This window comes from Pteropus alecto, unplaced genomic scaffold (genome assembly GCF_000325575.1).
Source record: "Pteropus alecto unplaced genomic scaffold, ASM32557v1 scaffold7, whole genome shotgun sequence".
Taxonomy (NCBI): Eukaryota; Metazoa; Chordata; class Mammalia; order Chiroptera; family Pteropodidae; genus Pteropus; species Pteropus alecto.
In genome coordinates this window covers 34,604,687-34,619,494 of record NW_006494614.1, presented here as the reverse complement: position 1 = coordinate 34,619,494, position 14,808 = coordinate 34,604,687, and the positions used below count along the sequence as shown (strand labels likewise).

The window sequence follows — 14,808 nt, the reverse complement described above, 5'->3', positions numbered from 1 at the left end:
CCATAAGGCTGGATTCTAGAACCAGATTTGTGGTTTACTAGTTGTGAGGCTTTGAGTAAGTGGCCGAACCTCAGTTTACTTATCTGTAAAATGTGAATCATTACACTGGTCCTACGTCCCTCAAAAAATGGTTGGTGGAGTATATGAGAAAGTAAATATGATGGCACTGTGTTCACTGCAGAGCCCTGTAAAGCCACATGAAAACATAAAAGAGATCACTACACCGATAGTTCTTCCTGCCACACTCTCTGCATGAAGCTTTTTCTCCCTTACTCCCTGCAATTATCTGACCCAGAGAGAATGCAAACATTCTTTTCTTTTGGCACTCACTTTATTACACACGTTATTTTGACATAGTGTTTATAACCCTTTTTGTTTGTCTGTTTGTTTGTTTGTTTTAATCCCTTGACAAAGAGTTTGAGCTCCTTTAAGGACCATGCTCTAATCATATAAGTATTCCCTGCTCATATTGTGGTACTGTGAAACCAAATAATGGAATCCTCATTTAAAATGGAGACAGGAGGCCAGAAACAAGAGTTCTCACTCACTACCAGTCAACATCAATGAAACACCCCAGAAAGGAGAAATGTCAGTTACTGACCCCAACAGGAAGAGACTTATTTTGCATTCCCAACAAGAAGTGTGTCTACTCTACTACCCCAGCAGGAAAAAGAAAGATTTTCTCCTTGCTCAGCAATAAGACCAGCCGCTGGAAATCTTTGCAACTCAGCCAGTGAGAAGCCATCACCACTCTGAACTCTTGGTTTTCCTGGGTAGACTTTTGTTCAAATCACCCTTTCCCAACTCCTTCCTTTTTCTCTGCAATGTATTTCTCCTTTGCTTGCTGGATGTGCCTATAGTTTTTGCTATGGCATGCTTATCTTGAATTGTAATTCTCTACTATTCCCAAATAAACCCACTTTCGCTGGTGAAAATAACTGGCTGTTTTATTTTTAAGGTCAAGAGTACAGTGCAAGAACTCAATGAATGAATTTTGTAAACATATAGAGCAATTAAGTAATAATCTCTATGAAGTAAAAATTTCAATTCCAAGGAAATAAACCCATTACTACTTTGTCATTATTCTTGGTGACTTTAACGTTTGTGGGAGAGATGCCAATTGTCCCCAGTGTCCTCTCTCCCATTCTTTCCTTTAGTAATCGAAACCTTGGAGTTTTGGCTAGACACATGGCCAGTCAACTACAGATTACTGAGATATGACCAGATTGCTAAAATATGTTCAGTTATATGTAAGCAGAAGTGATATGTTCAACTTCCTTAAGAGGAAGCACCTTGCCCTTAACCTTCTTTCCCCCTAGAGATGATGATGATGAGCCAGCTTTGACCACATGAATGAGGGCTATATCCAAGTGCTGGAACAACCAAGCAGAGTTCCTGGATCTCTGAATGACTTCATGGAGTATAGCAGCCTACTTCCTTGGTTTTCTTGCCTGTATCTGAGCTATCACGTGAGAGAGAAATAAACTTTTATCTTATTGAAGCCACTGTGTTTTGTGGTCTCTTTATTACAGCAGTTTAAACTGTAAGAATTACCCTTAGATCCTATAAGATCCATTTGTACAGTCCACATACTTTTACACATTGGCCATTTGTTCTTTTGCCTTTTTGCTTCCATCAATCTTTTCCTCACTGCACCTTAGATGCCCTTTATCTTGGTCATCCCCTTATTCTGTTGACACTGATGACTGCATTGCCTCCAAAATCTCGTCTTCAGCATCCTATTCTATAATTAAAGCAATTCTTTGTGCTTAGATACCCAATCCATTGATATTTCTATTTTCTCCCTATCTATCTATCTATCATCTATTTATCTATCTATCTATCTATCTATCTATCTATCTATCATCTATTTATCTATCATCATCTATCTATCTATCCATCTCTCTATCATCTTTCATAATCTATCATATATATGTATATATTTTTAATTCTTACTTCTTTAACTCAGTAGTATCCCATGTATGTCTTAAAATCACTCCCTTATGAGTACTTTTGGGTGTTTTCTGCTACCTTATCTTCTAAATCACTGAGTCGAACCTTTGCTTCATGTAATCTACTGTTTCTTCTCTCTAATGTATTCTTCATTTCAGTTATTGTATTCTTCATTTCTGCCTGGTACTTTTATATGGTTTCTATCTCCATTTTAATGTTTTCTCTTCGTTGAAGTTCTCACTAAGATCATTGAGCAACCTTATAACCAGTATTTTGAACCCTGCATCTGGTAGATTGCTTGTCTCCATTTTGTTTAGTTCTTTTCCTGGAGTTTTGTCCTATTCTTTCATTTGAGACTTTTTTTTTTTTTTTGTCTTCCCATATTGGCTGCCTCCTTGTGTTTGTTGCTATGTATTAGGTAGAGCTACTATGTTTCCTGGTCTTAGTAGAGTGGCCTTATGTAGTAGATGTCCTATGGGGCCCAGTGGCATAGTCTCTCTGGTCACCTGACCTGGGTGCTCCAGGTGTTTGTCCCATGTGTGGGTTGTGTATGTCCTCTTGCTGTAGTTGAGCCTTGATTGCTATTGGCATGTCAGTTGGAGAGATTAACCCTCATACTGATTGGTTGTGAGGACTGGCCATGACTGGAGGTGGTGTTGTGCAGAGGTTGACTCTATAGAGCAGGATTCACTTTAGCAGGGCTCTGGTGCCTGCCGAGTCTGCGGAGGCAGCCAGCTGATGCTCCAGGGTGAGCCAAAACCAACCACCAGGTGTACCAGTCCCGGGGCCTCCTGGGAGAGGCCCCGCAGCAGGCCAACTTTAGTCTCCACCTGTACCCTGCCCGGGGCCACCTGGATTAATCCACAAAGCAATCTGTAGATGTCTTCTACCTGTGCTGGGCTTGGAGGTGCCTGGGAGAGGCTGAACTGCAAACCTAGGCTGGCTGCTGCTAATGTTGGGCTTGGGGCTACTTAGCAAGTGTAGGGCACTGAGGCCAGATGCTGCTTGTTTGGAGTTTGCATATCTTTGAGAGATTTTAGAAAAGTTTGAAGCATGAGACAAGACTGGTTGTTTGTATGAAAAAGCCACTGGAAATGGCTTGGGTGGGTCTGCAAGTTGGGTGGGATGGGGTCTCAGAGAATCACCAGGCAGGGCAAACAATGTTAGCCAGATTGATAAAACTCAGATATGGCTCTGCCTGCATCTGCATGCCAGGAGTAGGGAGGGCTCAACAAAGGAATAATGACTTCTGCCAGCACGTCTGTCTGGGAGAAAGCTGCTCCTCCAGCTCTTGCCCTCCAGTCAGACAATTCAGCTCCTCCTCCATATGTACCTGGCACCTTTCAAGCTGCTACCCCAGTGATGGAGCTTGGAGTGAGTTTCTCAATGAGTAAGTCCATGCATGGGCCCTTTAAGAAGAAATCCTGAGACTCCAGCCATCCTGTGTCTCACTCAGCCAGAAGTTGTACGGACTTCCCTTCCTGGCTCTGATGCTCTGGGCTGGGAAAACTGGTGTGGGGCTGGAACCCTTTGCTCCTCACCAGGCACCTCCACAGTCTGATTTTTAACTGCCACACATGGCAGTGGGAATGAGGATCAGTCCAATCCATGTCTCTGCTGGCTTCTGTACCAGTCTCACCTTGGCTTCTTATGTATGTCCTTAGTTATAAGACTTCTGTTCAGCTAGACTTCAGGCAATTCTCAATGATGGTTTTTCTGTAGTTCCTATGTAATTTTGATGTGGTCGTGAGAGGGTGAAAGTACAGCATTTACCTACTATGCCATCGTGATCAGAAACCTCAACATCCCTCCTTTTTGATACCCTTTGTTTTCTTTGATTCTGTGATACAACCCTTTCCTGGTTTTGCTCCTGCTTCACCAGCTACTCCTTTTCCAATTCCTTTGCTGTTTTCTCCTTCTATACTCACCTAAATATTAGAGTGTTCCAAGTTGTAATCAGAGCCTTCATTTTTTTCCAAGTTCTTTAGAAATCATGTCTTTTCTTTAACTGCTCTATTTTCAATGCTTAAAACAGTGATTGGCACATAGTAAGGCATCAACAAATATTTGTAAAGTGAATACATACATACATTATCTGGCTTTTTAGAAAAAGTGACTGTGAGTAATGACCCTCTCTCTTGCTCCATGCATCTACTTTTGAAATGTCTCTGGACTTTTGTCTACTTACGACTTTCTCATACATTGGAGTTTTATAATTGTTCCCTGGATGAGTGACTCAGCAATTGTCTTTATATAAGCTAACGTGATTGTACACAGAATAAAATAAACCTATTAAAACAACTGACATATGCATATATGTGCAAAAACAATGGAATGTTGAAGAGTTAGTATATAAATTTGATTCAACTACACAACTAATATAGACGATTCCGTTTTTTAAAATTAATTAATTAATCTATCTATTTATTTATTTATCTATCTATCTATTTATTTATTTATTTATTTTATGTTTTATGCCTACAGCACCTGGTCTTCCTAGGCAGTCTCCCATCAAAGTACTAACCAGGCCCAACCCTACTTAGCGTCTGAGATCAGACAGTATTGGGCTTGTTCAGGGTGGCATGGCTATAGACTATGATTCAGTTTTTAAACTCATTTCCCTCACCACAACTTGTATGTATGTATATATGTATGTATGTATGTATATAACTTGAATTATGTAAGTAACAGTTCTAATTATAAGGTCCCTCTAAGAGCTCTATGAACTCTAGCTTCCATTTTACCACATTGTGCTCCACCCTTTCCATTTTTACAAAATGGAGAAAGCATTTTGTTTGCAGAGTGCTTTGAGGTCAGGAATGAATGATCCGGTAAGTACATGGCATTATAAGCACAACGTGTTCAAAGCGGCCTAAGCTGTGTGCACAGGAAAATAACACGTTCTAATCCACTTAAGGGCCTTTGTACATAGTCAGGTCTCCATTCCTTAATCCACCTCATTATGCCTAGGTAGTGAAGCATTGAAGCTTTTAGGTGCCTGCAATTACTGGCTGATAAGGTACACTGACTATCAAAAGACAGGTTAGGCAATGATATTCTAAAGAAAGCACTTGCAGCCTGTGATCACATGACACAAAGAGGTTTGTGTTGGGTATATGCTAAGATAGCACATCTCTCTGTGCAGTCTGGTCTGAATCTGCCTAAACTGTCCCTTAGACCAAGGTAAGGGTCTGCAGTTACTATCCTCACTGAGTATTAGGCATTAGTGATGCCCCCAGAAACTCAGGCCATAAAATTTTTATTCCCAGCTTGTATTACATACTTAGTAAGCTAATTTTTCTCAGATTTATAACCCTCAATAATTGACCCAAATGTTTTATGTCCAGGGCCTCTTTCTGGTTTCTAGCATTCATTTTTGTATGTTCTAACCTAATTAAAAAATAAAGTACCATTGATGATGTCCTACCACAAGAGCTATATTGTTTAGTGTTTGTTTGATGACTGAGCTAAGACGGTGGTCAGTAACTCTGCAGTGACAGTCCTACCTGGATGTATCTGAAGTGTAGACAAAGCAATGAAACAAACTCAACTCTGTATATCCATCAGGTTACTAGACCTTTGATCTAAATATATATTCTGTGATCTTCCTTTATAAATTGCAAACTAGGTAAATATTCTTTATGAGAAGCAGGAAAACTTCAGATGTGACTACTCTAATGTGAGCCAATAATATCTCCTTGCAAAGCAGTCTGTCAGAAGAAATATAAGATTATTTTCTGGTCATCTCGAACTTTTTCTTTATGTAAAATAATTTGTTACAATTCAATCTGTATGAAGTCATTGTAAACCATTGGTTATTTATTTGTTTTAAGAAATATTTGAAGGTATTTATTAAAGCTTCATTTGGTAGTCAAGTATGGCCATCCAATATTTGTTAGTTAATTGTTATTTCTCATATATTTTATGGAATCTACTCAATATTTAACTTTCAGACTTTATTGAAGTTAGGATTAAATTGTTCCATGTCTTGGTATTTGAAGAAAGAATGAAGGATTTATTTACTGTCATATTTTATTGCAAATAGAAATTTAAATGACCTTATGAAACGTTTCATTTGTCTGGCATCTCTTACAATTCAACATTCCTGATTCTGAAGTTTGAATTTTTTTTCATATTTTCCAATTTTTAAGTGTTTTCTTATCAAATTGATTACATAAATAAGATTGTAGACAAGTGAATATTATTAATTATAATGTAGTTGCCTATTGATTACTGTGGGACTAGGAGTGCCACTTCTTGGGAGAACAGTGTTTAGTTTGAGTTACTCTTCAGTAACTTTTGAATGCAATGCAATGTGCATTTGAATGCAATGCAGCGTAACAGGATTCAGACTTTATTACATCGAACTAACTTCCCTCCTCGCTATACATGCATGTACTCACACACATAATAGGAATATTATTCACAATTCTGATGCTACAAAAACTGCTCAAGTTGGTTACCTAAGATGTTCAGGTCTTCAAGATTGGAGGTGGGGGCAGGGTGGTCCAATTGAGAATGTGAGGAACAGACAAAGGTATTTATTTCCTTATTCATTATTTTTTATTTTAAGAATCCTTTTAACAAAGGCTCCATAATAACAAAGCTGGATCTGAAGGTTTTTCTGATCTTCTAAGCCTCCTGGGATCTGGCAACCTACCTAGGAGAGATTTTTCCAACTATTGAAACTTCTCATTCCAGTTCTTAGGGCATCTCATCTTTGTAAGGTAAGTGCACTTTTATGCTAAGGACTGTAATTGAGTGGTGAGCTTGAGTATATTAGTATTCTACTTTCCCTTTCTATCCCGTTCTATTCCCTTTTCCTTTCTATCCCACCAAACTTTCCAGGGCTTCATGTATGCCTGTAGTTTTCCATGATTATTAGGAATCTCTCTAGAGAGGAAGCCAATCTGGACAGTGCCATTTATTCCACATTTCTTATTTCTGATTCCCATCAAATTGTCTGCTTTAAGTCTCGTATCTGACCAATAGCTAAATTCATAATTGCACCCAGATGTTAAGAAATTCTATGCTGTGATGCTCCCTTCTCTTCCTTCTGATAATGTGTTATGTTGACAAGGATCTTATGGGGACAATGGTAGAAGGTCCATGTAACATGGTAGACTGGTAAAAGAGACCAGTTGATTAGCCCAGACTCATGGTAGCTCTCACAGCACACCATGTGGGACTAGAATACCACAGTTTAGTAGTCAGCCTGGGAAAAGCCACTATTTTGTCCTGAATGAGTGCTACTAAGAACAGAGTAATTACAGAGAGCACAGATGAGACATAGGTGGGGCATGCACTTCCTCTTAATTGTGGTAATTGTTTTTAACTAAGGTTAATTGGGCTGGCATTGTTGCTGCACTCAAAATAGAAGAAAGAGTAACAAAGTAATAGGGTAAGATTTGACAAGAATTTTAGGAGGATTGATTATGAAATGGTCTTTGTTAGGAATTTAATCAGTGCCAGTTATGGTGAGAGACCACAGTGCTGCTTGTTCCCAAATTTATATTTTCTTATTCTGATCACAGCTTCTATCTTGTGTTTCATTGTATCTTAGCATAAATTCATATATACATGCAGAGAGGTGTTCAAGTGCTACATACTGGTGTTCTGCTTTCTGATAATGTACATTTTTATAATGACTTTCTGGAGGCAATGCTTCAACTACAATAAATGACTCTCATGGTAAAAGTTTCGTAAATATAGTAGCCTGGTAAAAAAGATATATTCGAGAAGTCAGAACCTCTGCCTCTCATATTACCCCATGTAGGAATGGAGCACCTGAGTTTGGTAGTGGGCCTGGGAAAAGTCAGTACTCTTTCTTGGGTGAATGTCATTTGCAGCAGATAGTACTTACAGAGGCACAGATGGGGCAGCCACATCCTTGTAGATAGTAGTAATTGTCTACATTGAGTGTTAAGCAGGCAAGAGTTGTCACTATATTTACAATACTAACCGGTAAGGCACAGAGGTTTGGCAAGAATTTGGACTCAGGTAGGTAATGGTCATTGGTGGTAATCTGGGCAGTGCAAGTCAGGAGGAAGAACACAACTGAGTGAGTATCTTGAGTTTAGGTCAATCTAGATAATCGTGGAATGACTGTGAGATGACTTGCTCTTCAGAACATGTAATGTGGAGGTTGGTGAGTCTCTTGGGTCAGTTTAGTCCTACTGTAAAGTCACAAGAAACCTTTGAGAATGGCCAGAGCATAGCTCTTGGTGAACAATTACCACGATAATGATAACTGGGTGGTAACTGCATCACCCTTGGTCAGACTGAAATCTAATTTCTGAGAAGCCAATGTACACACAAAAAAGAAAAAAATCTATCAACTTAATGAACAACACCAATAAGCTTCTTTTATAGACTAGAGAGGTGGTAGTGGTAAAGTGCTAACACTCGAATGAGCAAATAAATGAAAATGTCCAGAACATTCTTATTAGCAATGTTTTTCTTTTATATCTATAATGTGGAATGGTTTTGTTATATTAAGCTATTACAGAGTTCCCTTGCAAGCTTAATTTTGTCTTTAATATTATGCTATTTCAATTTATGGTGTATTAGCATAAGTAATTATATTGTAAAAGAGAGATATACTTTTTAAGCTATTGTCCTCCACTTAATTATCCTTTAATTAGGCTGGAAACCACAATAATATTATTCATACAATTTAAAGGACATTGAATGAATGTTTAAAATTTCTACATTTAAATACACAAAATATTTTGAATGGGGTTCACATATTGTCCTTTTTGCATGAAGTATAGCTTAGTGCGCATCTAAAATGATATGGAATATTAGAAGTAGTTCATGTTTATAATTTCTGACTGCTCACATTCTCTTTATAATGGTATTTTTCCCCCCACCATTGTATGTGTTATCCAAATGAAATTTTTACAGATGATGGCAAAAGCCTATGGCAGTCATTAGGTCTGAATTGTAAATCTAAAATAAAAAGAAAGGATAGAAAAAAGATGTGATTGCTCCACCATGTTTTTAATACCATGATAGATATCAAGGAAATTTTAAATAAACACAAATGTTTAATAAGATGGAAGTCGAACACAGAGCATGGTCCTTGAAAGCCACTGAACACTCACCATACAAAGTTTATGAAAATGAAAAAAAGTTGATTGCATCATTTTGTTGGAAAGTTTCCATATTAAAATTGAAAGTATCTCCAAAGCTTTCTAGTTTTTTTTAGGATTAAAGCTTGACTTATTTCAAATATTTTAAAAATTATGTTATGACCACTTTAATTAATGTCACCTGTCCAAGAAAATTATTTATTATATTTGAAAATTGTTTTGAATTCTTTATAACTTTATGTTTTTCAAAAATCATTAAGAGCTCATAATTTCTTCAAAATTGAAGAGGGAGACTATATGGATAACTAAGGGGCATATACTGTTTAACATTTTCACCCACGCACAGTAATAGAAAGATGTCTTATATATGATCAGCTAGAAACATTTTATAGGAAGGTTTATTTAAGTTACAAAGTAAACTATTGTGTCTTTTTCTTAGCCAATTTGAAAAGTATCTGAAAATACATGTATTTTTCATCATTGATGTATAAATTGTAAATCTGCAATAAAAATGTTTGACATTTACAAATATTAAAAATATCCATATTACTATGACCCAGAAAAAATTCCACTTCAAGATATATTTAACCAACAGCAATTTTTTCAAACTTTAATGTGCATCCAATCACCTGAGGATCTTGTTAAAGTTAAAATTCTGTTTCAGTAGGTCTGGAATGGAGTCAGAAATTCTGCAGTTCTGACTGACTCCTAGGTGATACATATGATCCTGGCCCATGGATCAACTTCAAACAGTCAGGGCCAGAGCAGTGCTTCTCAAAGCATGTTTCCCAGACCAGTGGCATTGGCATTATCTGTGGACTTATTAGAACTGTAAATGCTTGGATGCTACCCCAGGCCTACTGAATCAGAAACTCTGAGGTGGGGCCCAGAGATTTGTGTTTTAACAAACCTTCCATGTGCTCTTGATATAGGTTAAAGTATATCAGGGTACACATATAGGAAGGTTCAAAACTGCATTGTTCATAAAAGCTCAAACTGGAAAAAATCCAAACATCTATCAAAATTGATTAAATAAATTATGATATATTTATATAATGGATTACTTTACTACAATGAAAATAAACAACAATTACCCTCAATAATATGGATCAACATTTGTGAACAAATTGAGCATAAGAAGCAAAACATAAAAGGATACATATATATTAATCTACCTACATAAAGTTTAAAAACAGTTACCATACTTTTAGGGATATATCTACATCAGTGGTAAAACTATAAAGAAAGTCAAAACCATAAAAGCCAGGATAAGGATCATCTCTAACCAAAGTGAAGGAGTTATGATATAGTGATGGAGGGATACATGGGGGATCTTGGAGAGCTAGAAGTATAATATGTTTTGACCTGAGTTGTGGTTATATTAATAGTTATATGAATAATAGCTTTGTAATTATTCATTCACTGTTAATTTATGTTTTATGCACTTTTAAAATTTGTAAAAATATAAGAAAATAATAAAGTGCATTTCTATCAGATCAATTTTATAATGATGTTTTTCTTTGTTAATGACTGAAATATCAGTCTGATGGCAATTTCTCTGTTGTCCACAAAAGGTTATTTCTAAAACAAGTAGAAATTCAGTCTAGTGTCGTGGTATAGCATTAAGAAAGTATGTTTATGGGTTGAACAAACCTATTCATAATATTTCACTATATAATATTTATTGCTTCATAGTGACTGATTATAATATTTGAAGTAGTTTTGTTTCCCTATATGATGATATTCTTGGTAAAAAAAAACAAACAAAAAACATGGAGTAGGGGCACAATTTATATACTATGGCAGAGATACACTATTTCCTATACTCCTTTTCTTCTGTGCATGAGCTGTATTTCCTTCCATGTGGTTTTGGTAGGACTGCCATTCACAGTGCCATCCCGCCCTTAACAAGGTGGTCATGTGATCTAGGCCTGGCCAAACATGGGACCCTGTCTTTCTGTTCACAGTGATAGCCCAAACATTCTGTTAGATGTGCTCTAAGGATGCTGATAGTAAAAAGTTCTTTCTGTGTGTCAAGGATAATGATTTTAGGGACCACGGAACATTTAACATCTAATGGGCATTTTCTTTCCTCTTGAAAAAAGAGGCTTGAAAATGCAGTGCGCAACAAAGAATGCAGAGTTGAATTCTACTGAGCAAAGAAGTGTGAATTTTTTGAGCAAATGGATCAAGCCATACTTCAGTCCACTGGATGAGCCAGTAGCTTTTGTTTTATGTCATTGCTTGAGCTAATTTGAGTTCAGTTCCTAATATTTATGATGGAAAGAGTCCTGGTTAATTTATAAACACAGTTTAAAATGTTTCTAGCATTGACAGTCTAAAATTGTTAAATTTCTTTGTGTCCTTTGGCCTTTTGATCAACTTTCGGGAATAATAGAATTAACTCCTAATTACTTGTGCTGAGGGTCTTATTTCATGGACAACTGACCACCACAAAACTTTGGGTGTGTCTCTCTCTCTCTCTCGCCACAAAGATTGCTTTTTCCATGTTAATACTGAATTGGAGAAAAATTAAAACACAAAAGACTGCAGCAGAATGAAATGGGGAGATATTTTAATAAGGTTTCCTTATTCTGCTCTTATTTCATAAACTTTGAAGATGTTAACTATTCAATCAGTCGGTGACAGGCTTATCCATGGCACAGGGAATGTGTACACTGAGTCCAGAGGTGAAACCTAAGAGAAGCTATGAATGCCTATGTAGTTTCAGGTATACTGTAAGGGAAGCTTCCCCAAGAAGGACTGTAAAGCAGTGGCTGCACATTGAATCATCTGGGGAACTTTATAAAACACAAATATTTGGGTCTCACCAGAGAGAGATATTGATTTACTGTCCTGGGATATGGCCAAAGAATCAAGATTTTAAAATCTCCCCCAAGTGATTCTGTCGTGCAGCCAAATTTGAGACATGCTGCGTAAAGGAACCGTTGAGCCTCCATGATTTCTGAGCAAAGTCTGTCCCAATTCACAGGTTTTGAAAGACCTGGACTAGTTAGTGTCAACGAAGAGAGTGGAGGCAGTGTACGGAGAAGCAGACAGCTATACCTTCTGAGAAGATCCAGGAGTTATCCTCAGATCTCACCACACCACAGTGGCCTTGGGCCATGGACAATGCCTCACCTGAATACTTGATCCTTGCAAGGTCCCCAGAGTGCTTTTTAAAAATTAATTAATTAATTTATGCCTAAATAAAATTTTATTGGAATATAGCCATTTTTACTTACTTATTATCTATGGCTGCTTTTATACTACAACAACAGAGTAGTCATGACTGAGACGCAGAGTGCTTCTCAGCTAATCGCAGGGAATCACTCTTGGGCCTACTCTGTTTTACAACTTGCTTCTGAAATCGCTCCCCATAGATTTCAACTGCCTTCCCTCAGAGCTCCTTATTTCTCCCTACTCATTAGAAAAACAATAATAACAAAACGCAGACACCAGAAGAATCTACACAGGAAAGTTTTAGCCCAAAATTCACAAACACCAATAGTCAGACATGATCGTAAGCTTACGTGTTGTGATTTTTGAAAATATTGTCTTCCCATTTCTCTATATGAAATATCTATTGCTTCAAACTCAAATAAGTTTTAGTTAATTCTGCTAAGCTTATCTGGTATAACCATCCAGCGATAACTTGGTGCCTGAATAGATTGCAAGTGTTCCATGGACCATCCTCTCTCTGCCAATGATAAGCAACACTTTAAGCTTGTGACTTTTGTTTGTATATAGAAAAAGATTATTGAAAAAAAATAGATAATCAAATAGGCCTATAACTTTCCTTCTATTTAAGAATCACTTTAATGCATAAATAATATAAATCTTACCAGAGATGTTTTTACACTTATTGCAGAAAAAAGGTAAAACATTTCTCCTTGCTATTATCAACAAGACTTTCTAACAAGACTTTCTAGGTAAATAAAACTTTAAATTTAGTTTTTTAAAAAAAGATTACTTCAGTTTAAACATTAAACATTAAACATTAATTGAAACCAACCATTAGCCACATTTTCTTCTGTGGTATATCAGAAGCCAATGCTGTCTTAGTCTTTAGAGAATGTTCAGTACTGTAAGAAAACTGTAAGTTTACTTCAATTTAGTCAAAATCCCTCATTGTTTTATAGAACTCAAGTTTTTTTAATTATAAAAAGGTATACTTATAAAATAACTTTCCACTTCCTCTACTCCCCCTAGAGATGACCAATATGAATACAGTTGTTCCCTCTTATTTGAAGAGGATGCTTTCCAAGACCCCCAGTAGATGCCTGAAACTGTGGAGAGTACTAAACCCTAGATACACTATGTTTTTTATACAAACATCCTATGATAAAGTTTAATTATTAAATTGTCACAGTAATAGAATAACAACAATAATCAATAATAACAAAGAACGATTATAACAATATACTATAATGAAAGTTAGGTGAATATTGTCTCTCTCTCTCTCTGATAACTGATCTGATTACCTAGAGGGCTACTGACCAATGGGCAGGTAGCATATACAGCGTGGGTACCCTGAACAAAGGGATGATTCACTTCTGGGCAGGACAGAGCAGGATGGTGCAGAATTCCATCATGCAACTCAGAATGCTGTGCAATTTAAAACATGAATTGTTTATTTCTGGAATTGTTTGTTTAATATTTTCTGACCAAAGTTGACTACGTGTGATTGAAATCATGGAAAGCAAATCCGCAGATAAGGAGGGACTCCTATAGTGTTGTATGTATCAGATAAATACAAATACATATACCCTGAATTTTTAATTCATACAACTATATAATTCAATTTACTTTTCTCTTAACAATACATCTTGAACATTTTTCCAGGTTACAAAACTGTTTTGAAAGAATATACAGTGTTATTTTCTGAAAGCATCAGGATCTCTGGCAACGAGCATCTCTTCTATAAAACTGAAATGGAAACGTAGTCATTGAATATCAAAATCAGCTGCTTTCCTGGAAGCAGGCCTTTTCTTCTGTGTCCTTCACCTGCACCAGCTCCACAGTTCTCAACCCTCCACCTTCTGTCATTCGCCCCAGAAGAGGACAGAGCCCTGTTCGTGCTCACCATGTGCAATCCTTTCAGAAGACATTTCCAAGGCTCTGAGGTTGCTTCATGAATAAGTTTGCTTCGAATACATATGTCATTCAGAAACCATTCTGTCAAGTTAGCTCGCACTGCATGTTTCCCATTGTGAGCAAAGAAAAATAGATTTAGCAGTAAAATATACCATCTGTGTCAATATGTGTCAAAATGTGATGGTGGAGATTTAAATCTGAGCACATTTGTTAGTTTTAATTCCAAGGCATCTCGTGCTGCAGTCATTGTTTCCTCTAGCCCCCAAAAGAAAGACCTTCCTGGGATCACTAAATCCCTTCTTAGAAGTCAGGTCAAAACATCTGCTGCAAAAAAACCTCTCTCTTGGGGAGAAGAGGCAGAGGCTTCCTTGCTTGGCAAGCTCTTACAGCAAAAACAGCACCGGGTTAAAGGCCATTGAGAAAACAGTTAAAAGTGAGCTCTTTTTATCTCCCGTACCACAAATCATTTCTCTGTTGCCTTGTTTTATATGATGCCCGTTGCAATACAAACATTTAAGGTTAGTTTTGTATTCCCCTTCACCACCCCAGTGTTGAAAAGGTTCTTCCTAGTTTGAGCCAAGGTACCAGGAATGTGGAAAAGCCAGTGAAGTTTTAATTGGATTAAACTCTGTGTGTCCCTCCACCCCCAACCTCCTTACTGGCA

The 14,808-nt window shown here is 37.1% G+C and overlaps 1 pseudogene; it reads right to left on the bottom strand.

The window, feature by feature from the left end:
- Positions 1-4,428: 4,428 nt before the first annotated feature.
- LOC112475015 lies at positions 4,429-4,547 on the bottom strand (annotated as a pseudogene).
- Positions 4,548-14,808: the final 10,261 nt, after the last annotated feature.